At 45.3% G+C, this 25,094-nt stretch overlaps 1 protein-coding gene across 3 annotated transcripts in view; it reads right to left on the reverse strand.

The window, feature by feature from the left end:
• The window catches only part of DAB1 (DAB adaptor protein 1), a 479,582-nt gene that overhangs the window by 233,821 nt on the left and 220,667 nt on the right, over nt 1-25,094 (reverse strand). For all 3 annotated transcript variants that reach the window (XM_062623134.1, XM_062623133.1, XM_062623137.1), the window contains exon 2: nt 15,185-15,256. The gene's annotated coding sequence lies outside the window, so the exon portion shown is untranslated. The remainder of the gene's footprint in view (nt 1-15,184; nt 15,257-25,094) is intronic.

Consider the following 25,094-nt stretch of genomic DNA (forward strand, 5'->3'; position numbering starts at 1 on the left):
TTCTATCTTACGTGCTACCTTGCAATACATCCACGTGCAAAAGCAGCAGTGCACTGGGACTAACCCCAAACCTAGAAAATGCAATGGAATCTGACATACAAATGAGAACAGAAGTGTGTAATACCAGAGGCTTGGAAAAACCTGAAATTCCCAGACTGTCACTGTGCTCCTGATGCTTGGCATTGGTACTGGGCCGTGTAACTCGGGGGGTGATTTGACGGTGGCAACTGCATCCTTGTGCAAGAGCCATCTTCCAAAGGCGTATCACAGCGACAGCATCCCCACCTTCCCGGATGCAGATTTTAGCAGCGGAGGGGAGAATATGTAGAGAAATAAAAGCACAACAGCTGCAGTGCCACAGTCCCCTGGCCTAAGGAATATGTTGGGAGTGCACACCCCCTATACTCAATCATTAAAAACAACATATGGTGGGTTGGTGTTCATGCTGCCTTTCTCTGCCTGCCCTGTTTCTGCTCAAGGTATAAGTAAATTAAGAGAGAGTCAGGCTGCTCATGTGAGCAGAGCGTTGAGGAGAGAACTATAGGGGGTCAACAGGATGCATAAATTCTTTATCAGGGTTATTTAAAACCTTCATCATATCTTCATCCATTCTAAAAGCGCCAAAAGGCACTGAAAAATTATCCCATTTTGTCTTTGTGTGGCCAAAGCCTTCCCTCATATTTTTCTGTTCTCATTACAGCTGATACACCCCATCATTGCCCTCACTGCTCACAAACTCCCAAAGCACAGAACATAAAAGAATAACACGGCATTTGCAAACAAGGTGACAATAACTGAGATGGCTCACCTGTCCCCAAGAGCACCCCACAACCTCTTTGTGTGTGTTAACTAGGACACAAGGTGGTTTCACATACTGTGAAACAGGCCAAAAGATGCATTGTTCTACTTGTGAACAGCCTCACAGTCTTACCCTGGCATGTGTGGGGTGACCCATAGGTGGGCAGACATGGGAGACGGGTGCTGCAAAATGCCTTTTCCATCAGCAGTCCTGCAGCCGCCACAGCTGGCCCAGGAGTACAGTGAGCAAAGATCACTCTAGGAGCAGAAGGAGAAAACACAGGAGTGGCATGGGAGAGCAGTTCAGATAAAGGCACAAGCCTGCAGCACTGCAAGGACATCAGCTGAGATACATGACTAATGCAAGAGAAGGGAAAGAGTTGGACCAGGAACCTGCCCCAGGAGGGTTCTTGCAAAGCGTGCAGCAATGCACACCGTGGAGGTGCTGGGAACACTGTGGCCTGCATGAGACCCACACAGGAATAAAAAACCATAGAAACCCAGACTGGTTTGTGTTGGAAGATACCTTAAAGCTCATGCAGTCACACCACCCTGCCACAGACAGGGACACCTTCCACTAGAGCAGCTTGCTCCAAGCCCCTGTGTCCAACCTGGCCTTGAACACTGCCAGGGATGGGGCAGCCACAGCTTCTCTGGGCACCCTCCTCCATTATCTCACCACCCTCACAGGGAAGAACTTCCTTATATCTCATCTAAATCTACCCTCTTCTAGTTTTAAGCTATTTCCCCTTGTCCTGTCCCTACAGGCCCTTGTCCAAAGCCTCTCTCCAGGTTTCCTGCAGCCCCTTTAGGCACTGGAGCTGCTCTCAGGTCTCCCCTTCAGGAGCCTTCTCTTCTCCAGGCTGACCCAGCCCAGCTCTCACAGCCTGGCTCCAGAGCAGAGCTGCTCCAGCCCTCGCAGCATCTTCATGGCCTCCTCTGGACTCACTCCAACAGCTCCACGTCCCTCTTGTGTTGCTGCCCCAGAGCTGGATCAGGACAGCAGAGGGGCAGAATCAGTGACCACTCCTTTTGACAGAGCACAGCATATGGTTGGCAAAAAGAGAACCAAAGGCTTTAACTCCACATCCATCAAAATCAGAATTATTACTACCTCCTAACATGTAGACTACTTTTAATATTGCAAAAGGTGGCACCAGAAATGCCACTGCTGGCAGAGGATTCAGGGATGACAGCGCCAGGCACTGCTGCGGTACTGGCTCATAGTGAGAGCGCAGGAGAAATGACACCAGAGTTGGTGTCATGACTGCGGAGTTAACCTTTGTCAGCTCTCTATTTAGCTGACTTTCTCCCTTAATGAAGCAGTTTGATTTACGTACAAGTCATTTGCCTTCATAATAAATTTATTAAATGATCATCTTTTTTTCCCCTCCAGATTTGTCACTTGAAATGTGGTAATTGGTGTTTAAACCTGCAATGGCATGTCATCAAATGAGTTCAAACAACATTACACGTTCCTTGCTCCCTGTATCGTAACGAAGCTTAGCTGTCAGCACTAACGTGGGGACAGGAAGACTCCAAAGGTAAGGGAAAATCCTGGTGGATGCTACCTTGGGATGCTGATAGCCCAAGGAGCTGCAGCTTCTTTTCATTCTCAGTGACATGAGACCTAACAAGGACTAGGGAGCAGCATGAGATGCACTGGTACCTGAAGTGGTAATCCAGCCAACAAGAAGCCCAAGGAATTCAATAAGGACTAATTACATGGATAACATTAGACATGTTCGAGTATGTTGCTGAATCAGATCCTAATCTCTCACTCTTTTGGCATCTCAAAACATGAAAACAAGTAAAACCGTGCCAAGAATCTGCTACAAAAATGATTGCTTTTAGTTAGAAAAACTTATTTATAAAATACCTATGGAGTTGCAATTGGTCTTACTTTCTCTGCAAGAATCATTTTACATGAGATCCCCGGTTTTCATTTACAATCCGAGTCAAAAAAGTACTTCTGTTTTAATTAGTTTTAGAAATTTGCTGAGCTGAATGAATACGGCAGCAAAATCAAAACTACAGGAACTGCGGAATCTGAGCAAACTGTATTACTTGTGGAACAAATTGTAAATCCATTGCTTAATTAAAATTATTCGAAATGCCAAGATGTGGAAACTCTGCGTTATGCTGCATACAAAATCTAAAGCTCATCTTAATAACTTCCAATAGCCTCAGCTACAAAACTTTGTCATTTGAAAGGTTTCCATCTATGTGCATGAATTTTTTCCCCCTTTATACGTGTACTTTTAGGATCTCATCCTGATTTGATCAATGATGGCATAAAACACCACTTGGGCTTCTGTTCTTGAGCTGCAATGGCAATGAAAACTGGAAGACATGAAATTTAAAACACAGACTGCAAGGTGTTGATGCATTTAACTCCCAAGTCCTTAAGGCTTTCCCAGTTTAGCCAAGAGGAACAGCAGCCTCCAATGCCAACATTACCTGGAAAGAGTGGCTTTGCCAAAGAGCCAGCTATCCTTGAAAGCACATCACTACTTCACCCTGTGGGTGATAAGGGCAGCATCTTGCCACATTTTCACAAGGACCATAGTCCAGATGCAGGCCTTTCTTCCCTAGAATATCACACATGGCCAAAGAGATGAAACCCTTTGCCCCAGCAGCAGTTTTCAGCAGAAGCCAGGCAGAAATCAGCTGGTGTGCAAAATGAGCACACGTGGCCAAGGGTTTAGATGGAGAGTGAAAGAGTTTTAAATTCATTCTATGACATCAATTGGAGACTTTTGTTCTAGTGGATAATCATAGTTTTCTCAAGACCCATTACAATCAAAGTAGAACTTAAACTATTTCTCCTTCCTTGCGATGGTTCAGTGTCAAAGCCCGGTGAGCGGGAGGGATTAGCAATATCTGATTTCAGCTTTCAGGGCATTAATAATCATGTGAAATTGCTCTTACAAGCAGGGTTTCCTTGCCCATTGACTGCTCTGTAGATTGCTAGGACAAAACCTACCCAGAAACATAGAATTTCTGTACAGCTCTGCCAGCTGGCCACACCATTATGCGCGTAATTCCTTCTACTTGGGTTTCGCAGTAGGAAAAAAAACAAGACTTAAATTGAATACATCTTAGGAATTTCAATTTAATTAAGAGGATGACAGGAGGTGATACAGGCAGAATGGTGTTTAATACCATAATAGATTTCTACCTGAATAACACTGGTACACCTATGCCCATGTGTTGATAGGTTCTAGTGGAAATCTGTGCAATCTGTACTATGTCGTCGCGGACATCAGTATCACGCGTACCTGTTTGGAACCAAGCAAAGGAGACAAAAATCTCACTCTGAGCTGCAGGAAAGGGAACAGATGGTGCAAAAATTCACACACAAATTCACACTTGGAGCTGTGAAAGGACTCCATCACGTGAGGAGCTGCATGGTGGAACGAGGGACAAGCAGAGACCTTGCAGCCACGGATGGAGCATGGAGTGAGCCACACACGTGCTCAGAGACATTAGCTCTTCTCTTTAGGTGACTGCTGAATACTTCCACACACAGTTCCACCCATTCCTACAGAGCCAGCTGTGGGTACCCAACACATCCAAACGGCAAGCCACCATGCGCAAATGCAGAGTCCCCTGTGTTCTATTTAAGAACATGTATGCAGATGGCTGTCTAGAAAGCACACCCTATAAATAAAACATGTTTAATAACCCAAGTAAACCAAACAAAATAAATAAACCATGCTGCTGAATGGCAACTTCCTCTGCAGAAGAATCTGTAAAACACTTTCTGGGGTTTGCAAAGTGCCTGCCTGCAAAATATTTTGCGTGATACAGCCCTATTCCTTAAACAGCTGAGAAGGCCTGCATGGTGCTAACAAACTCCCTGCTGTACCGCTCTTCAGCTCTGAAACAGCACAAAACAAACCACCTCAAACGTCAGCTTGAGTCAGGACTCAATTTTATAACTGCCACTTATAGTTTGTTAGAAAACAATAACTGTTATTTTCTTCCTGCTGGGAGTCATTGTTCTTGTGGGCTTAGCAACACCAAGCCAACCTGCACCAACTCATGTCCAGCCTGGCAGATTCCCCACAGGCCATTAGGAAAGCAGTGAAGCTGTGGCTGCCCCATCCCTAGAAGTGTTCAAAAGCCAGGTTGGACAGGGCTTAGAGCAGCCTGAGTCTAGTGGAAGGTGTCCCTGCCTGTGGCAGGGGATTGGAACTGGATGAGCTTTAAGGTCCCTTCCAACACAAACCATACTAGGATTCTAGTACAACTTACTTCTGAAGACATTACTCTCAGCTGCAGAACAGGGGGATGTGAATGACGCTGAGTTCTGAGCTCATTCTGGGTTTATTTCCACCTCCCAGATGAAGGGCTGAAGCCAACCCGACCTATGCCACTGCTGGAAAGGATCAGGCAGCAGTCTTATTCCTGCTCCTGCTGCGACAACAAGGGTGAGAGATGAAGCACAGAAGAGAAATGTCCTGTCCCAGCCAGGCAGCTGTTGGATGGCCCCTTGGGAGGCAGTCCGGGTGCAGTCTGCTGAAAACCACTGTGAAACTGCTCTAATAAAACTCCATGGCTGATTCTGCAAAGGGGCTTCAACTGCTCTGTGTTGGTAGGGGGGTCATTTCTATAAGAGGCGTTAGCAGGACTGAAGCCAGGCTGGTAAGAGATGGTTTTCAGAGTCAATTTGTTCCTCTCTGCCCTTATTTATTCTCTGAATAAAGCTAAGAATGCAGGAGGAAAAACCAAATCCAATTCAGCATCAACTGATTTTTCTCAGGACAGAAGCTCCTTTTCATTAAAAAAATCCCCTGTATTTCCATACATGCCACAATCTGCTGAATTACCAGAACATATTATTTATATAGAGCCTCCTGCTTTCAAGAGATCCATAATTGTTGGCTTCCTGGCTACGTGCTACAACACAGCTTGCCTTGTTTCACAGCCAGAAGTGCTGCTCTCTCTTTTTGTCTTCCTCTCCCCAGCACCTCGGCTATTCTTCGGAGACAGACTCCAAGTGTCAACAGGTGGGACGGGGCGTTCGGAGGTAGCTGCTGCTGTGTTACTACAAAGGACCATCTGGGCACGACACGCAGAATCCACAGCCAGCAATGCTGGAACATCTGTCTGCCTCCAGCCTCTTCACCTATGGTAAAGGTTATGCACCATCACGGTGCCAGCTGTGTCAGGTACTAGGGTTTTTAAAGGATAATTAAAAAACTCAGCAATAGCCTGTGGGGATGTATTGTTTTGCATCTTTATGCATTTTAAAATACCACATTTTGCTTAATTCAAAGCTAAAGTATCCTCCCCACGCAGGAGAACTTACCACCACTAATCAGATACGTGCTTACTTGCCGAGACTCTCCCATGCGGGTGCAGGACCCCGCTCCACATGATAGCAGTGGATACTGTATGCTTTGCCTGCATAAGCATGTAAGGGGGAGATTATGTTAGATAGAACAAGGAATTCTTTACTAAGGCGCTGGCACAGGTTGCCCAAGGAAATTGTGAATGCTCCATCCCTGGCAGTGTTCAAGGCCAGGTTGGATGAGGCTTGGAGCAACCTGCTCTAGTAGAATGTGTCCCTGCCTGTGGCAGGGGGCTGAAACTGGATGATCTTAAAGTCCCTTCCAACCCAAACCACTCCATGATTCTATAAAACCTGGGATTATACAGGCAGCCAAATGATTTTCAGACAGGTTTCCCAAACATACTATCAAAGGAGGGAGCTTAAAACTATTAATATGCTATCAACCATGCACTTAAAAACCCACAGAAGAGCCCCGAGACAACAATTTCCCCCATATTCCTAATGGATTTTACTATGAATAAACAAAAGAATTCCCACCCTGCACTTTCCCTTTCTAAGACCACTGCCAACTCTGACATTTTATATATTCCTCTGAGTAAACCAGTGCCAAACATTTCCCTATCTTTAACAGCAACTGAAGCAGTAGCTACTGGGGACTCCTGCAATGCTCAACCCATCCCAACGACTGAGCCAAAGCCCCAGACTTGCAATTCCTTTGGCTAAACCCCTAAGCCTGCACTGTGCTTCTAGCAAGGAGCACTCCCCACTGATGAGAGCAGGCAAGAAATGAGGAGGAAGACATTAATTCCTTAGGTGATTTGGGCTCAGCACCCCCATGGATGCTCCCTGGCTGCTAACGCGGGAGGATGAACCGTGTGGGGCACTGAGGTGTCTCCCAGTTGGCATATGAAGAGGAGGAAGATGGAAAGCTGTCCAGTTACCTATCCAGCCTAGCATAACCTGGGACCTTTTGATCCTTTTTGCTTCTTTGAACACAGTGCTTTTTTAGCATGTCTTGTTAATACTTTATGGCTTTTTTTAGGGATTACTTGGCAGGACATACCACCGAAGGAAATGGGATCTTTGTGTGTGCCCAAGTTGCAGAACCAGCCTTGAAATGGGGCTCCTCTGCACGTGACAGTTTTTGATTCCCCAAAACTGGACTTTCTGACATCTTTTATAGAGCGTTTTGATGCCTATTTGTAAACTCTCTGCCTCCGCAGGCTTCCTCCCTAATTCCTCGTACCCAAACCAGCTTGCTCACTGAATGACACCGACATGGCTGGTACGGCAGCACTCGCACCCTGCAAGGCACTGCTTTCCAGGGGCTGTTTTTTCACACCAGCCACTGGTAAATGAGCCTCGTGTGACAGACCACTGGCCGGATAATGAGTTCATTCTCCAGACCCACCGAGAGCAAGGTACATTCCTGGCCCATCTGTTCACTGAGCTCCTCACGGCACGGCTCCGGGAATGCTGCTTCTGAAGAGAGCAGCAAACACCCGGTGGACCACTGATGTGCAATAGACCCCATTTTGATAGCCCCTGTAACACACAGTGCAGAGCTTTCTCAGCCGAAAAATGGGAAGAGACAGAGCACTGGGCTCACTTTAGAGCCATTGCTGGAAATTCTTAAACTGGAAAAGAAAAATCAGGAGGCAAGAAAGCCTCCAGAAGGCTAAAACACATCTAGCACGGAAGTCGCATAGGCACAGTGATGCTCCTCAACCACCTCTTATTTCCTCCACGTTTTCTAGGAGAAACAAAAGCTCCAGGGAAGTCACAGGCCTGTAAATAGAAGTAGCCAGAATGTCAAAGCAAAGATCATGGGAGACTAGAACAAGGAACGACACTTAAAATACCAAGCCAGGAAGTGTAACCAACCTTGACTGAAACACTGGCACACGTGACCTCAAAAAGAAAACACAGATAAATAGCTTAGGTACCATCTGCAAATGTCTTTGGAGGCAGGAAAAACTGGCACCTTCTTCAATTTGGAGAAGGAAGGAATAAGAAGTGACAGGGGGTTGGTATACTTGGTATACCCGAGTGGTGAGTGGTTTAATGAAGATAAAGCAGGCTGCCTAATATACCATCTTCTCAGTACAAAAGCCTGGCAACACATGACTCTGACAAACATCACATTTAAAACTGCCTTTAAAAGATGTTGGTTTTGAACACACTGTCCTGGCAGAGCTCCCTATTTCATACAAACAAGGTGCAGTGGTAGGTGGTTCATTGACGCATTGAGGCTGTTGAAGGTCAGGAGAACATCCTCACTCACAGCCAACAAGGCTTTTTAACAATGAACTCTCATATTTAGGCTTGGGATACGAGCCAACTATCAGTAGCAGAGCTTGCTCCAGGTAAATCCTTCCACAGCTGCCTATTATTCCATATCACATCATTTGTTCTGACACGCATAGCACTGTCCATATAGAAACAGGACCAAATACATCATAGGTGCAATCCAGTATGGGAAATCCTATTTGGTTGTGCAATTACATTACTGTCTTCTCCCTGACTGTGCTAATGTCTGAATTAAACTGTAATATCTCATGACTGGAACCCTTCTTTAATTCATGCTGAAGAGCTCTCACACAATCTGTGGCACTGAACAAAGTAGTAAATTCACCTCAACATCTTTATGCTTTCCCCCAGTCTTTAAATCATTCATAACCGAGCTTTCTGTGTGTTCTGGATTGGATGGAAATATTCCTAGCCCATAACTTTTCTATTAATGCTCTTGAGGAACAAACCCTTTAGAGAGAAAGTTCTGTTCTTTAATCACCAGGAGAAAGAGCAATTCCCCTGTTTCACTGCCACAGGATGAGCCTTGAGAAGCCCCAGGGCTCTGAGCCATCTTGGAGCCTAGGAACCCTAGGACAAATCAGGCCCTGAACGCATCCCTAGTGAAGAGCACACTCTGCAAAAGGATGCCTGGTGAGGTGCCACTCCCTCTTTCTGCTTTCTTGCAAGGAAAGGAAGGGTCAACAGTGCTCGAGAAGTCCTCCCCCTGTATGGGCAAAGAAGTCAGGCAAAGCCTCCGGACATGATGTGCTTCTTTGAATGAAGCATCCTCCAAATGTGCTTCCCTGTAACATGTAATGCCATTATTCCCCAAGACTTGATAAAAACTTGAAAACAAGGGTCCTCTGCATCATCTGTAGAGGCTCAATGGGGTAAACAACAGAGCTGCACCATAGGAAAGCAGACATCACTGCAGTGCAACTAATTGGTGAGACATCTCCCAAACATTGTCTTCAATGAGAAACAGCACGCCAAAGGCTCGCAGGTAAAAACTCACTTCTGAATATAGCAAAATGCATTAAAACAACATTAAGAGTTGGGTTTAAACATGCCGACTTCTGCAAAATTCACAGACAGGCCTTCCTTAGTACGGACCCTATACACCAAGACACTGCAACCTTTACAGTGTCAATGACTACTGTCTCTCTCTTTTGACAACTACTCTTTCCTCCATTATGGATTTAACCCAGAGCTAGAAGGTCCCCATAATCATTGCTATAGAGGCTGGTAGAGAAGAACCCCATAGGGGTTTGCTATACTGTGAAATCCCCCAAGCTAAACCTCATTGAATGTATTTAGCAATGACACAAAGCACAATGGCAGGGGAAATCCTCTCTCTCCTCACAGGGCTCTGCACTGGCAAGCTTTGGAGCCACCTTCCACCGCTCTGACCATGAACTACTCAACATGACCAAGAGCTTTTCTTCATCTCAGGGAGCTTCTTGGGAAACCCACTTCCAAAGTGTGACACAAAGGTACAGGACATACACCTGGATAATCGAGACAGTCCCTACCTTTCCTCTGCTTCTACACCTTTGATACTTCAGGATGCTGACGACAACTTGATGCAGTTCACCCACTTGTACAACTGCAAAGACAAACTGCCCCTAACCTCCTCTTCCCCAGTACATCAAGCAGCACGTTCAGGCCAGCAGTGCCTTTTCTGCTCCCTGCAGAGACTCAGGAGTTCCCTCCTCAGCACAGCTCTTGTGCTCTCACCCAGACAGGACTCTGGATGGTCCTTGCTACAGCACCACAGTGCTGGGAAGGTTTAGGTGGACACTTGGAGGGACAGACTGCTTTCACAAACAGCTGACACTGACAGCATCAATATGACTCTAGAGTCCTGTAGGGTCAAGGAAGATCTTGTTGAAAGCTCAAAACCCTGCTTTTGAAGCAGCACAATATGCAAGCAAATATGAGCGTGCTGCTTGTTTGTATATTGTTCCTTTAGGTACTCTACATTTCTGGCTTGAGGCCAGTCGCTCAAGCACGCTGGGCTCTCCTCAAAGCCACGTGCTACCACAGGACCCTCCCTACTTCTGAAACTGCTCTGAGACAGTTTGTCCTCCTGTGGTGCTCTCCAGCTCCCCTCTTCCCAGCTGCTCACAGCTCCTGCCTCCAGCCTCTGACCTTTCGATGGCTACCTGGGAAATCCCAAATTCAGTAAGAGACTTCTTAAAGCAAACAGTTTACCTATGATTAATTCTGCCTGCAGACCTCAAACACAAACCAAACCCTTCCTGATTAACAAAGGTCACTGAATCTCAACAGTTTACTGCAAACAATTCCAACACATTACAGCCCTCCTCCGAAAAATGAAGTCAAAGCAAACCAGGTTTTGCCTGGAGAGAATAGAGGCGGCTGAAGAAAAGGCAAGGAGCTGCCCACATACAAACTGAATAACTGATGGAGGAGCGGATGCGGGTTAACACCACCAGCAAGTTGCCCTTATAAAATGGAGAAGGACAGGGCAGGACCTCTTGCCAGAGCACCCAGACATAGAATAAAAAATACATCTCCTAGTAGAGAGCGCTGCCTGGTTGAATTCACTGTTGGATCCTCTGCCTCTTGGATTCACTTGGCAGTAGGATATTCTCCGCACGCTTCGAAGTCGCACTTTTCCTTCATAGATGTCAAAACCCTTTGCAGAGGTAGGTATGACATGACGTTATCTTCACCTTACAGACAGGGGAGCGGAGAGGCAATGACGGGAAGCTATTTCTCAAGATGAGATAGTGGGTCATCAGCAAAGTTAGAACCACGGTCCTTAAACCACCCCGGCATCGCTGCCACCCTCCCCAGCCGCCTCAGGGAAGACAAGGCTTAAAAGCAGCAGTGAATCCCTTGGAGCGCCTTGGAGCACACCAGGACTTCTCAGTGGTGACAAATGGTGAGGGTGCCAAATACAGCTCAGCACCTAGGGCTTCCCAGCTGAGCTGGCGCACCAAAAAGCTCTGGTGGCACAAATGCCATCCTCCCATAGAACTGCTGTTCCTCAGGCAGTGATGCTCCAGCCCTTGGTGGGCTTCCACAGCTCTCTGGGTCCAGCAGAAGGAGAAGCAACGTCTTTTACTGAGAGGAGCATATGAAAACATTAAGAGGGAATCCTCAATCATCTTCCCTTACATTCCCATCATACCTTTCTCTATTAGGCAGCTGTGACTTTGCTAACCTGGCTGATCCATAATTCATAACTATTATCCATGCTCAATAATTACAATGTTAATATTTTGTTAATTTAAAAGGACCTTCCTCTGGCAGAGTTCAGCCTGTACCACTGACTAATGTACAATTTAAGTGTTTATGAACAAAAGTGCTCTCTCTCCTCTTTCTTTTCCTCCTCAGTTCATGTTTTCAAACTGCTGGGGAAAAGAGGAATTCTAACAGGAAACCTCATTAAGGTAAATTTAAAACTGATGAGATGCACAAAGCCTAATCTATCAATCAAAGCCAATTGTGCTGTACAGACACACTGAAAGCCCTTCACTCTCTAAGCACTAATAGGTAACACTGTCAAACTCAGCCCTTCACTCTCTAATCACTAATAGGCAACACTATCAAATTCAGCCCTACACTCTCTAATCACTAATAGGTAACACTATCAAATTCAGCCCTACACTCTCTAATCACTAATAGGTAACACTATCAAACTCAGCCCTACACTCTCTAATCACTAATAGGTAACACTATCAAACTCAGCCCTTCACTCTCTAATCACTAATAGGCAACACTATCAAATTCAGCCCTACGCTCTCTAATCACTAATAGGCAACACTATCAAATTCAGCCCTACACTCTCTAATCACTAATAGGTAACACTATCAAATTCAGCCCTACACTCTCTAATCACTAATAGGTAACACTATCAAATTCAGCCCTACACTCTCTAATCACTAATAGGCAACACTATCAAATTCAGCCCTACACTCTCTAATCACTAATAGGTAACACTATCAAATTCAGCCCTATATTGTATTAGAATTGCAGCAGAAAAGCACTTAGTGTAATATCCAAAGAGAGCTTGCAGAATACTATTCACTTGGCTTGAAGACAAGACCAAGTATGTTAATAATTCGTAAGCGTCCTTAAGCAATGTGCTTTATCAATATGCTCAGAAAAGGAAATAAAAATACCCAACCAGAACATTTGTAGATGAAAAAATCAAAATCTAACTTGTGTTCAGCCAGAGAGAACTGTGACTTCTTCTCAGTGTAGGGATTAATTTGTGAATTACACGTGGCTGTGGGGCTGTCTTGGCTGCAGAACCCATCAGACTATCACAGAATCCCAGACTGGTTTGGGTTGGAAGGGACCTTAAAGCTCATCCAGCTCCAACCCCTGCCACAGGCAGGGATACCTTCCACTAGAGCAGCTTGCTCCAAGCCCCTGTGTCCAACCTGGCCTTGAACACTGCCAGGGATGGGGCAGCCACAGCTTCTCTGGGCACCCTGTGCCAGTGCCTCAGAACCCTCACAGGGAAGAGCTTCTGCCTAAGAGCTCATCTCAGTCTCCCCTCTGGCAGGTTAAAGCCATTCCCCTTGTCCTGTCCCTACAGGCCCTTGTCCAAAGCCCCTCTCCAGGTTTCCTGTAGCCCGTTTAGGTACTGAAAGCTGCTCTAAGGTCTCCCCAGAGCCTTCTCTTCTCCAGGCTGAACCCAGCTGCAAACTGCAGGAACCATTTCCATTCCCTACTATTCCCCACCCCATTCACCCTTCCTTCTGACCACATTCATTGCAGGCTTGTTTGTAGCAGGATTTCTTGTGTCCTCATCTCCTATTGCCACATTTTCCCATCAGTCCTCCTAAGCACTACACATGTACAGCGTTGAACTACAAAAGTACAGCAATGAACTTCACTCAACCTCCTCTCTCTCGGTTGTGGCTTGCATCCTTCCTCCAGGGGAAGGACACATAGAGACACTGAGCATCTGCGACCAGGTCCAGTGCTCATTTTCATGTTATTATCCACCTCAAATTAAAGACTTCCTAAGGTTTTCTTGCTCTCCACAATAAATGCCACTGACAGCACGCTGCTGTAAAACACCCAAAGATTTAGCAGCACCCGCAGGCAGCAGCAGCGTTGACGACGGGATGCAGCAAACATCGAGTTTACACGTATACAGAGGCACTGCGCGCTGGTGACAAGTAGTACAAAGGCTTCCTTGATGTGAAGACAGAATGACTGCATTGCTCATGTCAAAAAATGATCAGTGGAAGCATAACAACAGACCATTCTGCATGCTACCCACGCTGCATAAAGCACAAAAATAACTCTTTACGTTTCCTGCGCTTTTTTTGCCTGGTTTCTCAGGAAAAAAAAACAACAAGAGACATGCAATTGTACTGTCAGTCACTGCTCCCCCAAATAACTTTTGAACCTGTTGGCTGATCTCAGGTTTGACAGATAGGCAGAGATCTCAAAGGAATCACGTTCCTACCAGATGCGTTTAAATAATAGGGCCTCAAACTAGTGCCTTTGCTGAATTCACCTCTGTGCCGTGCTGTGCGCTGGTCTGTACCTCAGGGGTACCAATTAGACCACAAGCCAGAGCAGCTCTCCTGATCAGGGAACAGCTGGGGGAAATGCTTACTTACACCATCAGACAATGCACAAAGGAAAAATCATGCGAGTGCTCTAACCACAGGACATGCTGAGATGAGCATTCCAATCCATCCTTCTCCAAGCAGAGCAGGATCCAGGAACATCCATGCACGCAGCCTGAGCAGCTGGACCTGGCATCTTTGACACTTCCTTTGGTCTCAAAACCAAAGCCACTTAAGACATTGGCAGGCTCTGGGTGACGTTAGTGCTAATGCCCCAAGGATTGCCCTGCTTCCCCAAGGCACAGCAACAATGGCATTACCTTCTTCAACCTCCCCTGTCTTCCCCCTTGGAGCTGGAAACAGAAACGCATCCTCTGAGCTAATCAAGCACTTGCTTTAGTAGCTTAGGCTCTTGCTACCGTTACCAAAAGAGATAAATAGAGAAGCACTGCCTGGCAAAGAGCAAGATTTCTATTCAGTTTGAAGGGGATGTGTGTGACAGGGAAGCTGCAGAACTCTCATTCTAATAGCCAGTGCTGCTAATTAAAACTGTTTTGGAAGATGCGGAGCTAGCATATAAATCACCCCACTATATGCTATAAATAAGAGGCAGATACTGAATTGAATAGCTCCCATTTGTCAACTGAATGAAGAGATTTGATTGTGCCTTTCTGAATAATAAATCCAGACATACCTAGCAGGGCACTGAGAGTTGCAAGAGTGTCTCTTATCAAACAACAATGATTATATTATAGGGTATGCATTATAGCGGATCATCCATTTCTCTTGTTTTCTCATTTATTGCTGACATCCTCCCTCCCAGATGATACATTTTGCTCTGTACAGCCTGTCTTCATGCAAAGGTCTCAGAAGCGAGGCAGGAGTGAACATTACTGAGTCAATATGCACCTACTAGGATGTATCACAGAGCAGAGGGAAGATTAGTAGGGAAACTGAGTTGTGGTACACAGGTTTTTCTTCCTATCCTTTTTCCCATAGCACTTCCATAGGAAACTCAAAACACAGCAGGTCTCACGCAGAGGAGAGGCACAGTTCTTATAGGCAACGGATGCCCATTCATACAAAACAACACAGAGAAACAAAGAAATTCCTTAGTATCATCTTACAACATCACTGAACAGTGGAAACCCCAAAAGGCACACACAGAGCAACAGGGTTGCAACAACAACAGCAATAACAATAAATAATAATAATAATATAAAGGTACCTCACTCCTTTGTGAAAAGCTCTTCTCAACCATGAGCGCTAGATCTCGCTCACAGCCACCGTATCTTTCTCACTGCAAAAAACAAATAAATGGGCACTAATTAGGAAATGCCATTTATTAATGCTAAGTTCAGAGCAGCTTCAAATCTTGCACATACTCATAAAGAAGAAGATTTAGGATTCCCTGTCACACGGAAGGCTGCGGAAGGTTAATTGAGTTCACGGTGGAGGTATCGTTACCTCTATAACATATCTAAGGAAATAAGTACTGCAGGCAGGTTATGGAGATAGATTTATTTTAAGCCTTTCAAACTATTTGTTAAGTTTTTGCCCTCTAACAGGATGATGATTCCTCTCACTTTGTCCCCAAAGCCTAAGGAGCAACTTTCACAGCATCCCTCAACTAGCGGGTTTCACACCTTCCCCTGCGCAGATGCTCTCATCCCACCCACTGGCAGACACGAGGTGCAGGTGATCTATGACCTCTGGCATCTATTCCCATTTTCCCAAAGGAACAACAACCTCTGGGACTGACCACGGGAATCAGTGCAGGCTTTTTTATCCCCTGCCAAAGAAATCACTGCTGGCTGGAAGACAGTGAAACAAGCCAAGGAACTTCAGGGAGCTTCCCAGGAGCTGTGCCTTTACCTTCTCTTCTGCTGGGGCTTAAAAGTGGGGAGAAAAAAGGGGGAATCCCCCCCCCCCATCTGGGCCCCCCCTTCCAAAAACCATACCGTCTACAGTCCTTTCAGTATCACTAAGATAGATAGTGTCCTTCTTGTGGCCTGCTCCTCATTTGCTCAGGCTAGTGAAGCTGTGACCTATGTGTACTGTTTTTATCAACAAGGACTGTCAATCGGGATGATTTTATCATTTTGGGGTTATGTTTGCCAATAAAAGGGAAGAGACGCAGCTAGGCTGAAAGCATTTGATGGCTACACATCGATTTTGAAATCCCGGCCATGGCTTCCGTATCCTGAAGTGCTTACCTTGCTATCCACCCTCCCCTTACTTCCTTGAGCTCCTGAGTCTAAATAACATTCTAGGCACTACAAGTCAGGCCATGGCCTGACTGTTACCAGCTCTACCAAGACTTTGCAGTCACTATTCGGTGCCTGCTGATGATACAAAAGCTACTGCAGGGGGAGGAAAGCACAAACTGGGCTTTCCTTGCTAAAAACAAGCAGATGGGACTCAGAGCACAAAAAGGGTAAAACACCATTAACAAAACCCATTTATTCAGATGGCCTGAACTTGAAATGAAGGTGTTAAAACCCAAGACAAAGAGGATTTCTGATTGGCAGTCAGTGAAGTCATACCTGTGCCAATTACAGAGGTAATTCAGGGGGCTGCCTTTAAGAAGAAATTATTCTGATACAGCAATAACACATTGCAGACAGCCCATTTGCAGGGGATTACATGGCACTTCTCAGGTAGTCAAAGCCACTGAGCCTTTTGACCTTGTGCCTCCTAACGCTACAGGAGGCATAATCGCATGGGAATGCACTGCTTGTCATGTGTGGCTTATTGCTTAAATAAAGGCCAGCCACCCAGCAACGTGAGCTGTGGACCTCAGGCTCATTTTCTATGAGTTATGATGTGAAAACAACATGAATGTAATAAACAGCGCTATTAATTAGTTTGTTATATCATTTCAGAGGCTACACAGACTGAGAAACAGTAGGGGAAGCCTGTGCCAGGCTAGAATAAAAGCATTTCTCAGGTCGTTGCCTTAAAAGCAGATATTTCATGGTACCATGATGCTTAGACAAGACAAGTAAATCTTTGCACATTGCAATCTTGAACTCACTCGAACTAATCGTCTCGCCAGATGAGATTCTAGCTCGCTTGCAATCGTAGCGTTCATAATGAACACCACGCAAGGTGAAAATTGATATCAAGAGCATTTCTAAGAGCTAAAAAGTTAACACCTAAATTGGAAATCAATATACACTTTAAGTATTGATGAGCAGAATAGAAATCTTTGAGGTTTTGCCTCTGCGGTGTGAATACTGGTACATGTTGAGCTAAAGTCTGCTGAAATACCCTACTTTGAACAGTTATTAAAAACCAACCCCCCCCCCCAAAGCAACCAAACCCTATGCTTTATGGAATGATTGCCTAATGCTATCACAAACATGTGCCTCTGGGCAAAACCACCAGGAACATGCTAAGCCAAATGCCAGCAGTGACTTTTTAACTGTCTGCTAGTTTCTGAAGTTGTGCTTGCCTCCTCAAAACGAACAGCAAAGTCTGGATTAAACCACAGCTGAGAAGCATCACCTTTGAGCATGATGGCCTTTGGTACAGGCATCAGAAGAGCAGGTCTACACCTGGTGATGGAGCACAGGGCAAAGATTGGGAGCCTGCTCAGTATGTGAACCCGGCAGTGCTCAAGGCTAGGTTGGATGGGGCTTGGAGCAACCTGTTCTAGTGGAAGGTGTCCCTGCCCCTGGCAGGGGGTTGGAACTGGGTGAACTTTAAGGTCTCTTCCAACACAAACTGGTCTGTGATTCTAAGATGTTGCTTTTGGGAGCAGAATTAGTATCTCTGCACAGAGCTCTGCTCTTACGGTGGGGACACATCTCCTTGGGTCAATACCAGGTGAAGAGCAGCTGCAGAATATGTCATCTATCTGCTCAAAGCAAGCTTTTCAGAGTCACTGATGAATGAAATAGCTGTGAAAAACAAATGTCTTATTGTTCGAGTCCTCCAGCCTGTAAGGAAGCAGGAAATTCTGTGCACTGCATCAAAAGAAACACTTGACCCTATGTGATCAGTTCCTCCTCATAATTACTACATGCCAATTTTTGCCATGTTTCTCAGGTGAAAAGGGGCAAGAATAGCTCAGAAAAGGTTAGAAACGCTGTACATCTCTATAAATATTTGTTGGCCTGCATTCCTTTAACTTTGCATGATTAAATACAGCCTGCTTCTGTTCTTCCACTTTACCCTCCGGGGAAATTCATCATCAAAATTATTGTACAGCATTCATTACTCTAGCCTCATTTAAAACCTTGCCCTACTTATTATTTAGGCTGCAAAAAAAAAATATGTTGCTTTGTATAGTATTTCCTATAATAGTCTCAATCATTACATTTAAAAAGATTGCTGTAAGGCAGCTTAGCCTGTATTAGAGAGAAATAAAGTACAATTCCATAGTTAAGCGTTACAGTTCTTATTCAGCTTTTGTTTCCCAAATCGTAACAACGCAACGTTGCAATTCCTTAAAAGTCTCTTGCTGCTAATTAGCAACATTGAGGACTTCAGTCCCTGCATTTGAAAGGGATATATAGTGGCTCTTTTCCAGCTTGAACAGTAGTGGGGAAAGGCAGAGAGATGAGAAGGGAAGAGAAGGAAGGAAAGGCAGGAGGCTCCATCAATTTGAAGGCACAGTGATCTAAATCAGTGGTGCAGGGAACCCACCCAGGTATAACAGAGCAGCAGGCAAAGCAAAGGAATCACCTGTTTCTAACTCTGATTCAAGGTTTCTGTTTAGGACAAAGAGCTATTTAAAAGAAACAAGATGCAAGGTCTAAAGGAGGAAGAAAATGTAACTGAAATCCCAGTAGTGATTTGGGAAAGTGTTCTTACCGATACGTGAAGCCTCTTAATTTGGGTTCCTTCACTAACGGGAGTACTCTGATGCCAAGTACCATTGCTGGGGTTTTTGATACTGTTGTGTATGTGTTTCTCTGAGCCTTCTGTACTTCTGAAAAAGCATCATTAATGAGAGTCTGAAGTCCCTGGCACAGACCCTCCTGAAATGCAGACCCTCCTGGGGAGGTTATCATAGAAAGGTCATCTCTTCCCCCATCAGCAGCCCCACCAGGATGTTCTCCTGCATGGACTGCAGAACTGAACACTGGTTTATTTGTGGTTTGACCATAGCAAACACAGGGTGGGGGAAAAGCCACACAATAACACTGAACGTGTTATGTCATTGTGCTTATTGGCTCCTTTAGGTTGCTCCAATTTCCTTACTGCCTTCCCTGCGCTTGAATGACCTCAGCTAGGACAAACCTAGCTACCCTTCCACCCCATCTCCATCCCAGATCAAAGACCTCATGGAGGACTTAGGAACACTGAGGGAACCCCTGGTTTAACCCTCTGCAATGGTGAAAGCTGCCTGGTTATACCTAATCTTCAGCTTCAGGTTTTGAGTCACGACTATACTTTTCCCTGTCACACACCTACCTTGTCTGACTGCTTTCTACGAGATACCTTGCCAAAGAGCTTTCAATATCATAAATGAATGAGATAAGCCAGTTTCTCTCTCTTCATTTCTTATTGACAAGTTCAAAGACTTCTAAGAGATTAAGAGTGAAAGACTGTAAGTGACCTGATGGGTCATCAAACTTAGGCTTTTCCTATCACTTCCAGCCATACACCTCAGTACCTTTCTACTGGATAAGCCTGATTTTATCAGCATCTCCCAAATGTTTTCTTTTTTGCTTATCATTTGAACCCATTTACCAGGTACAAATGAAAGACTTAGTGGTCTGTAACTCCCTGGATCATTTTCTTTCTGGTGTCACAAGAAGGCATTTTATCCTTTCTATCCATGGAGCAGACGTATCCCACAACACCCACTAGAAGGGAAACAAAAAAAAGACCTAAGTCTTGGTGGAAGGAAGGGAAGGGAAGAGGATAGCAGAGCTGATGTTCATACAAGATGTATTGCCAACTCCAGTACATGCCGTGCATTGACAAACTAATGAAACAATGAAAATCCCTATTTTATAACAGTGAGAAATTGAGGTAGGGATCAATATTTTCCTTACTTAATGGACTTAATGGATAAAAACATATTAATTTTGGACCCCTAACTGTATGGATTCAGAATTAATAATGAAAGCCATGCAACATGCATCAAATACAGCTTTTCCATGAGTCTGGTCAGCAGAGGCTGGTTGCAATATGTTCTGATGAGGGTCTGTGTGCTTCCTATGACTGGAGGGACTGTGCTCATTAGCTGTGCTGTGCTCCGGAGGGGCAAATTACCATACACAAACCCAACACCCAGCTCTGTGCTCCTAGCACACGCAGATGCACGTTGGCAACCACGCTGCCTTTCAACAAAATACGTCAGGAAAATCCATACTGCTAAAATATACCTTTCCCCATAAAAGGGGTTTTCATAAGAGGGAAATATCCTGTGCCTCCTCTCCCCAGCAGCCATCTGAAGTGCATAAAAAGGTTTAGAGTTGTAGCTTGCTGCAAAGAGCAGCAGGGATCTCACCCAAAGGGGACACTGCTCTGGTTCAGGGCCAGGAGAGGTCAAACATCACCGCAGTGCTATGGTCACAAGCAATTTCCAGCAAGGCTGAGCCGCAGCCCATTAACCCATGTGCTACGCACACACACCACGTTATAATGCTCACATGAGAGGGAGCAGCTTGCCACCCTCTGTGGGGCCATAACAGCCCCAAACTCCTTCTTACCCACAGCAAACATTGACTATGACATGAGTTCACCTCCAGAGTCTGACCCACAAAGCACTTCGGTGCAAAGAGCATCTCCTCAAACCAGGTTCCTGGAGGAACCTGGAAAGCATGTGCTGGGTTCAGTGTGGTGAGTGCCACTAACACAGCAAAAATGAGTATGAAGGTGAACCTGAGCAGATCCTCAACGCTTGGAGAGGAAGGGTCGGAATAAATATGGTGGGTTTGGTTTGGTTTTCTGAGTGATGCATTAATCCTATACCTTGCAATGAAACCTTTTTCAGAAGAAAAAAAAAAACAGTATTCTGGTTGTTTCCTGCAATAAATCAGCATTGTCCTTTGCTTTATAAACCAAAGCTATTATCTAAGATATTAGAAGCCCCCTTCCAACCCAAACCATTCTGTGATTCTATGATATGATTCGATAATATTCTGAAATATAGCTAAACCTTTATGTGAGCATTTAAACCAAAATATAAGATTACCTAATGAAACGCTTGCAACTTCATGCTGCTCCTAGAAGGGGAGACCAAAGCTACAACAAGAGGCAGAAGGCATAGCTGGTGTGTTGGAACGGCCAGGAAAACACTTCAAATCACTTCTTTACCTCGTGGATGCACAAACAACAGATTTGGGGTCCCCATGCGTGGATCCCCACCACTGCCAGCCACAAGTGCCCTGCAAGCAGAAGCTGCTTCCTGCTGGACAGGGTAGCTCTGGTGCCTTTGGTCATGGGGGCAAATTTCCTACAACATACTGGAGCAGGTATTTCCCTGCAGCTCAAGGAGAGGATCAGTCCAGAACAGATACCCATACTGAAGACTCCACACTGAAGAAGGTTCATCCTGGAGGATGGGTGCACACAAGCACAGGGAAAATGTGTAAGGAGGAAGAAGTGTCAGAGAGGGGCTGTTACAGAATAACCACAACCCCCAATTCCCACCCCCCCTATGCTGCTGCGGGGGGAGGAGGAGGAGGTAAAGGAGTTGGGAATGAAGGAGTGGATTTCAGCCTGGGAAGACGTGGGGAGATGTTTTAAGTTTCTGTCTTTGTTTCTCACCATCCTACTCCAGTTTTAAGTGGCCATAAATTGGTTTTCCCCCCATAACAGTAACTGGTAAGTGATGTCTTTATCAACCTATGAGCTCCTCCATCACGTTTTGTCCTTCCACCCTGTTAAGGAGGAGGGGCGAGAGCAGCTGGATGGACCTTTGAGCAGCTAGCTAAGGTCAACCCACTGCACTTGTCCATTCCCTGGCAGGCATGCCTTTCTTCCCAAGAGTTTATTTGGAGGAGCTTGCTGTTAAACCAGCATCCCACAGAGTGATAAATGCACTGTACAGGACCTGCAGATGGACGGCATGACAGGGACCACTGGACATCTGCCATAGGCAGGATCCTGATAACCTCTATCAGAACACTGCTTCTCCATAACTTTAAGCTATGGAGGCTGGGAACTGGCTAGTGTGGAAGAGAGAAAAGTTGATCCCGGCATGACAGCCTTCCTGTCAATCCAGCCTCTATCATTTATTTAAATGTTCTTCTAATCTTCCAGGCTGTGCCTCACACATTTATAATCTTAAATTCTTTATGAGCAGCAGGATTAACACCCCTTTCATCAGGCTGGGAGCAAGACAGATCCTCACTAGTTTTGATCTGCTCCCGAACCCCAAAGCTTTCAATAGCTGTTATATTCTGAGCTGTGGTTTTCCCCACACAGGAAAGCTGCAGCTTTCCTGTGGTGCAGCCTACAGCTTCAAACTGTTTGTATCCCATCAGTTCCATGTGAAAGCCTTAACGCCTCCATCCACTTCCTGACCTCAGATGACTTTCTATCAGCAGAAAGAGAAACTACCAGCACTGATGGGATGGCGGTGGGATCATCAGTAGCTTGTCAGAACACGAGTCAGAGAAATCACACACCTCCTCCTCCTACATCTCGGATCAGTAGAAATAAGCTGTCAGGTTGGCAAGAGTCCTCTCTGTTCCAGATCATCCAAAGGAAATTAAACGCTTTAAGCAGGAAGGTCCAGGTCCCTAAGTCAAAGGACACCTCTTTTTCTGTGGTCCTTTTCACAGGTTTTACAAGAGGTCAATAAGCAAAACAAGGTGGTCAGATCTTCAAATGCTTGCTGTGTTTGAGGCCTCCCACACGTACATGTCAGTGTAAATGAGGCACTGAGCAAGAGTTGAACCTTGCTTCTGTCGGTTCTTCTCCAAGGCCAAGCCACCACATCCTGATGTCAACCCACTGCTACTGCTAGGTAAGACTGGGCTCCCTGTCACCTATAGTGCCACCCTAAAGCCATGGTTCAGGCCTGAGATTGTAAAACGAGCATTTTCCCTCCAGTCACACTCTTACAACAGAGGAGAAAGAACAGTTCTCAAAACCCTATTTAGTGTACCAGAGGTGAACGGGTCAAGGCTGTGGACCTTCCCTTCCAGGCCAGAGCATCTCTCTCTAGGGACCATTTACCAAATTCCATCACTTTCCCCGTATGCTTTGTCTGTTATTTGGGCAGACTTCATTCCCATCTACTACTGAGTCCTTCTCCTGCACAGATGTGTGAGCTTCATGCAGCTAAAACCTGTCTGATAACATCCATCACCATCTTGTGCACCTGTGTGCAAGTGCTACTACTCTGATGAAAATAATGAAAACTGATTATCTCATCATGTCATTTGCAGTGGAAAGAAGGGCTGATTTTGACTTTTGAGTAGTTGGATCTAATTCTCTGTCACGAGTTCACTGTCATTTTCTCCTCTGTAGCCTTTTTGTGTTTCTCACCTGCGAAAGGCAAGGGTCATCTCTGCCTATGCTTCTGTTCCACAGCCAGTGTTGTAGAACAAATACTGATGAGAATCATGATGATAATGAGGAAAATAATAACGAGCATTGATCTCGATGGAGATGCTCCTCTGTTCTACCAGGCCACTGAGATGAGAATCGGGAATCCCCTGACATACAGGATGTGTCACGCTAAGGTTTAATTAACAGCAAATCACAACCCAAATGACATTTTTCCTGCCCCCCCCCCCCCCCCCCCCCCCCCCATCCTTGATTTTCATCACTGACTTTTCACGGCAAAACTCCAGGGGACAGTGGGAAATAGAGGAGAAAGCAAAAACTTCTGCCTCCGTGTACAGCTCGTTACAGTGAGGAAGTCAGTCATCCACGATTCCTCTCTGATTTTCTACAGTGTAAATCATGAGCTACTTCAGTGTATTCCATGGAGAGGCATCAGTACAGATGAGAGGAGAATTAGGTCCAATGTGTTTCAAGAAGACACACTTGGCATGTTATTTCACAGCTCCATGTGCTAATGGCAACACGCTAACTCCTTGATAATGGTGCCATCAGTGCGTGTCTGCTGAACATGTACCAGCGCTCTTTTACTGCAAAAGAAGAGGGCTGATGTCCAGTCAGAACACTTTGCACTTCCACAGCACCATCTCCAGCACTTTCCCAACAAATTAACCTAGGTGAAATGCTCAGGAGAGCACCATTAGAGAGTCAGCAGGAAGCCTTGCTTGCGGGGTCAGCTCAACTGAGCATCACCCCATGCTGCTGCGGTGGAGGTGGGCTTGCCCCAAGAACCCGCTGCCTTGCGCCACCTTGGCTTTCCCATAACCATGCAGAAACCCCACGTCCAGCAGCTGGTGACTGCCAAAACCATTTCTTCTTATCATTGCTTGTTATATTACTTTTCAGCCACACTTTGACTTGAACTAGGTCCCTGTGAACACCACTGGGGTTGCAGGACAGCCAACCCAAGGGGGCAGGATGTCCCCTTTTTAGCAGCAAGAACCATTTACACTATGGCACAAAGAACTCTATAGATTTATAAGGTTGCTCCGAGCTCCTATCAGGATCAGAAGAAACCAATGCTCAAAGGAAACTCATGTAGCTGTAAATAATCAAGAAGTGGTGTTCAGGACTGAAATAGTTGCTTTTCAGGTATGATTTTTGCTATTGGTGTTTCTGTGTTATAAATATTTCTATCTTGCTTACAAGTGCCAGGCATTTGAATGGTTTTTCCCAATAAATGTAAACCAGTTTTCTGATTGACATACTCCTCTGTGCTGCTCATACAAGATATCATACAGAAACATGGGCTCCCTTTCTCTCAAGACCTAAGGCAGATCTTGTTTATGACAAAGTGCAACATATAAAAGACTTATATTTATAATCACTGCCATGAAGTAGTTGGCTTATTTTACAGACTAAGTAGGAGGAAGTAAGGAGTATCTCAGGCAATTCAATGCATTTATATCCATTACATATTAACTCATTACATATTGATCATGGAAGGAATTAATTGTTCAGATTAAATCAATCTCCAACAGGGTAAGGTCATAGACTTGTGCTGTTAACTGCAATCAGCCACTTAAAAAGAGGATACCAGCAGAATAGCTAAGAAAAGAGGTGCATCTTCCATTGATAACCTATCCCATAAGCATTTCCCA

The sequence above is a fragment of the Pezoporus occidentalis genome, unplaced genomic scaffold, assembly GCF_034315485.1.
Source record: "Pezoporus occidentalis ecotype Australia unplaced genomic scaffold, CSIRO_AGI_Poc_V1 ctg25, whole genome shotgun sequence".
In the NCBI taxonomy this organism is placed as follows: domain Eukaryota; kingdom Metazoa; phylum Chordata; class Aves; order Psittaciformes; family Psittacidae; genus Pezoporus; species Pezoporus occidentalis.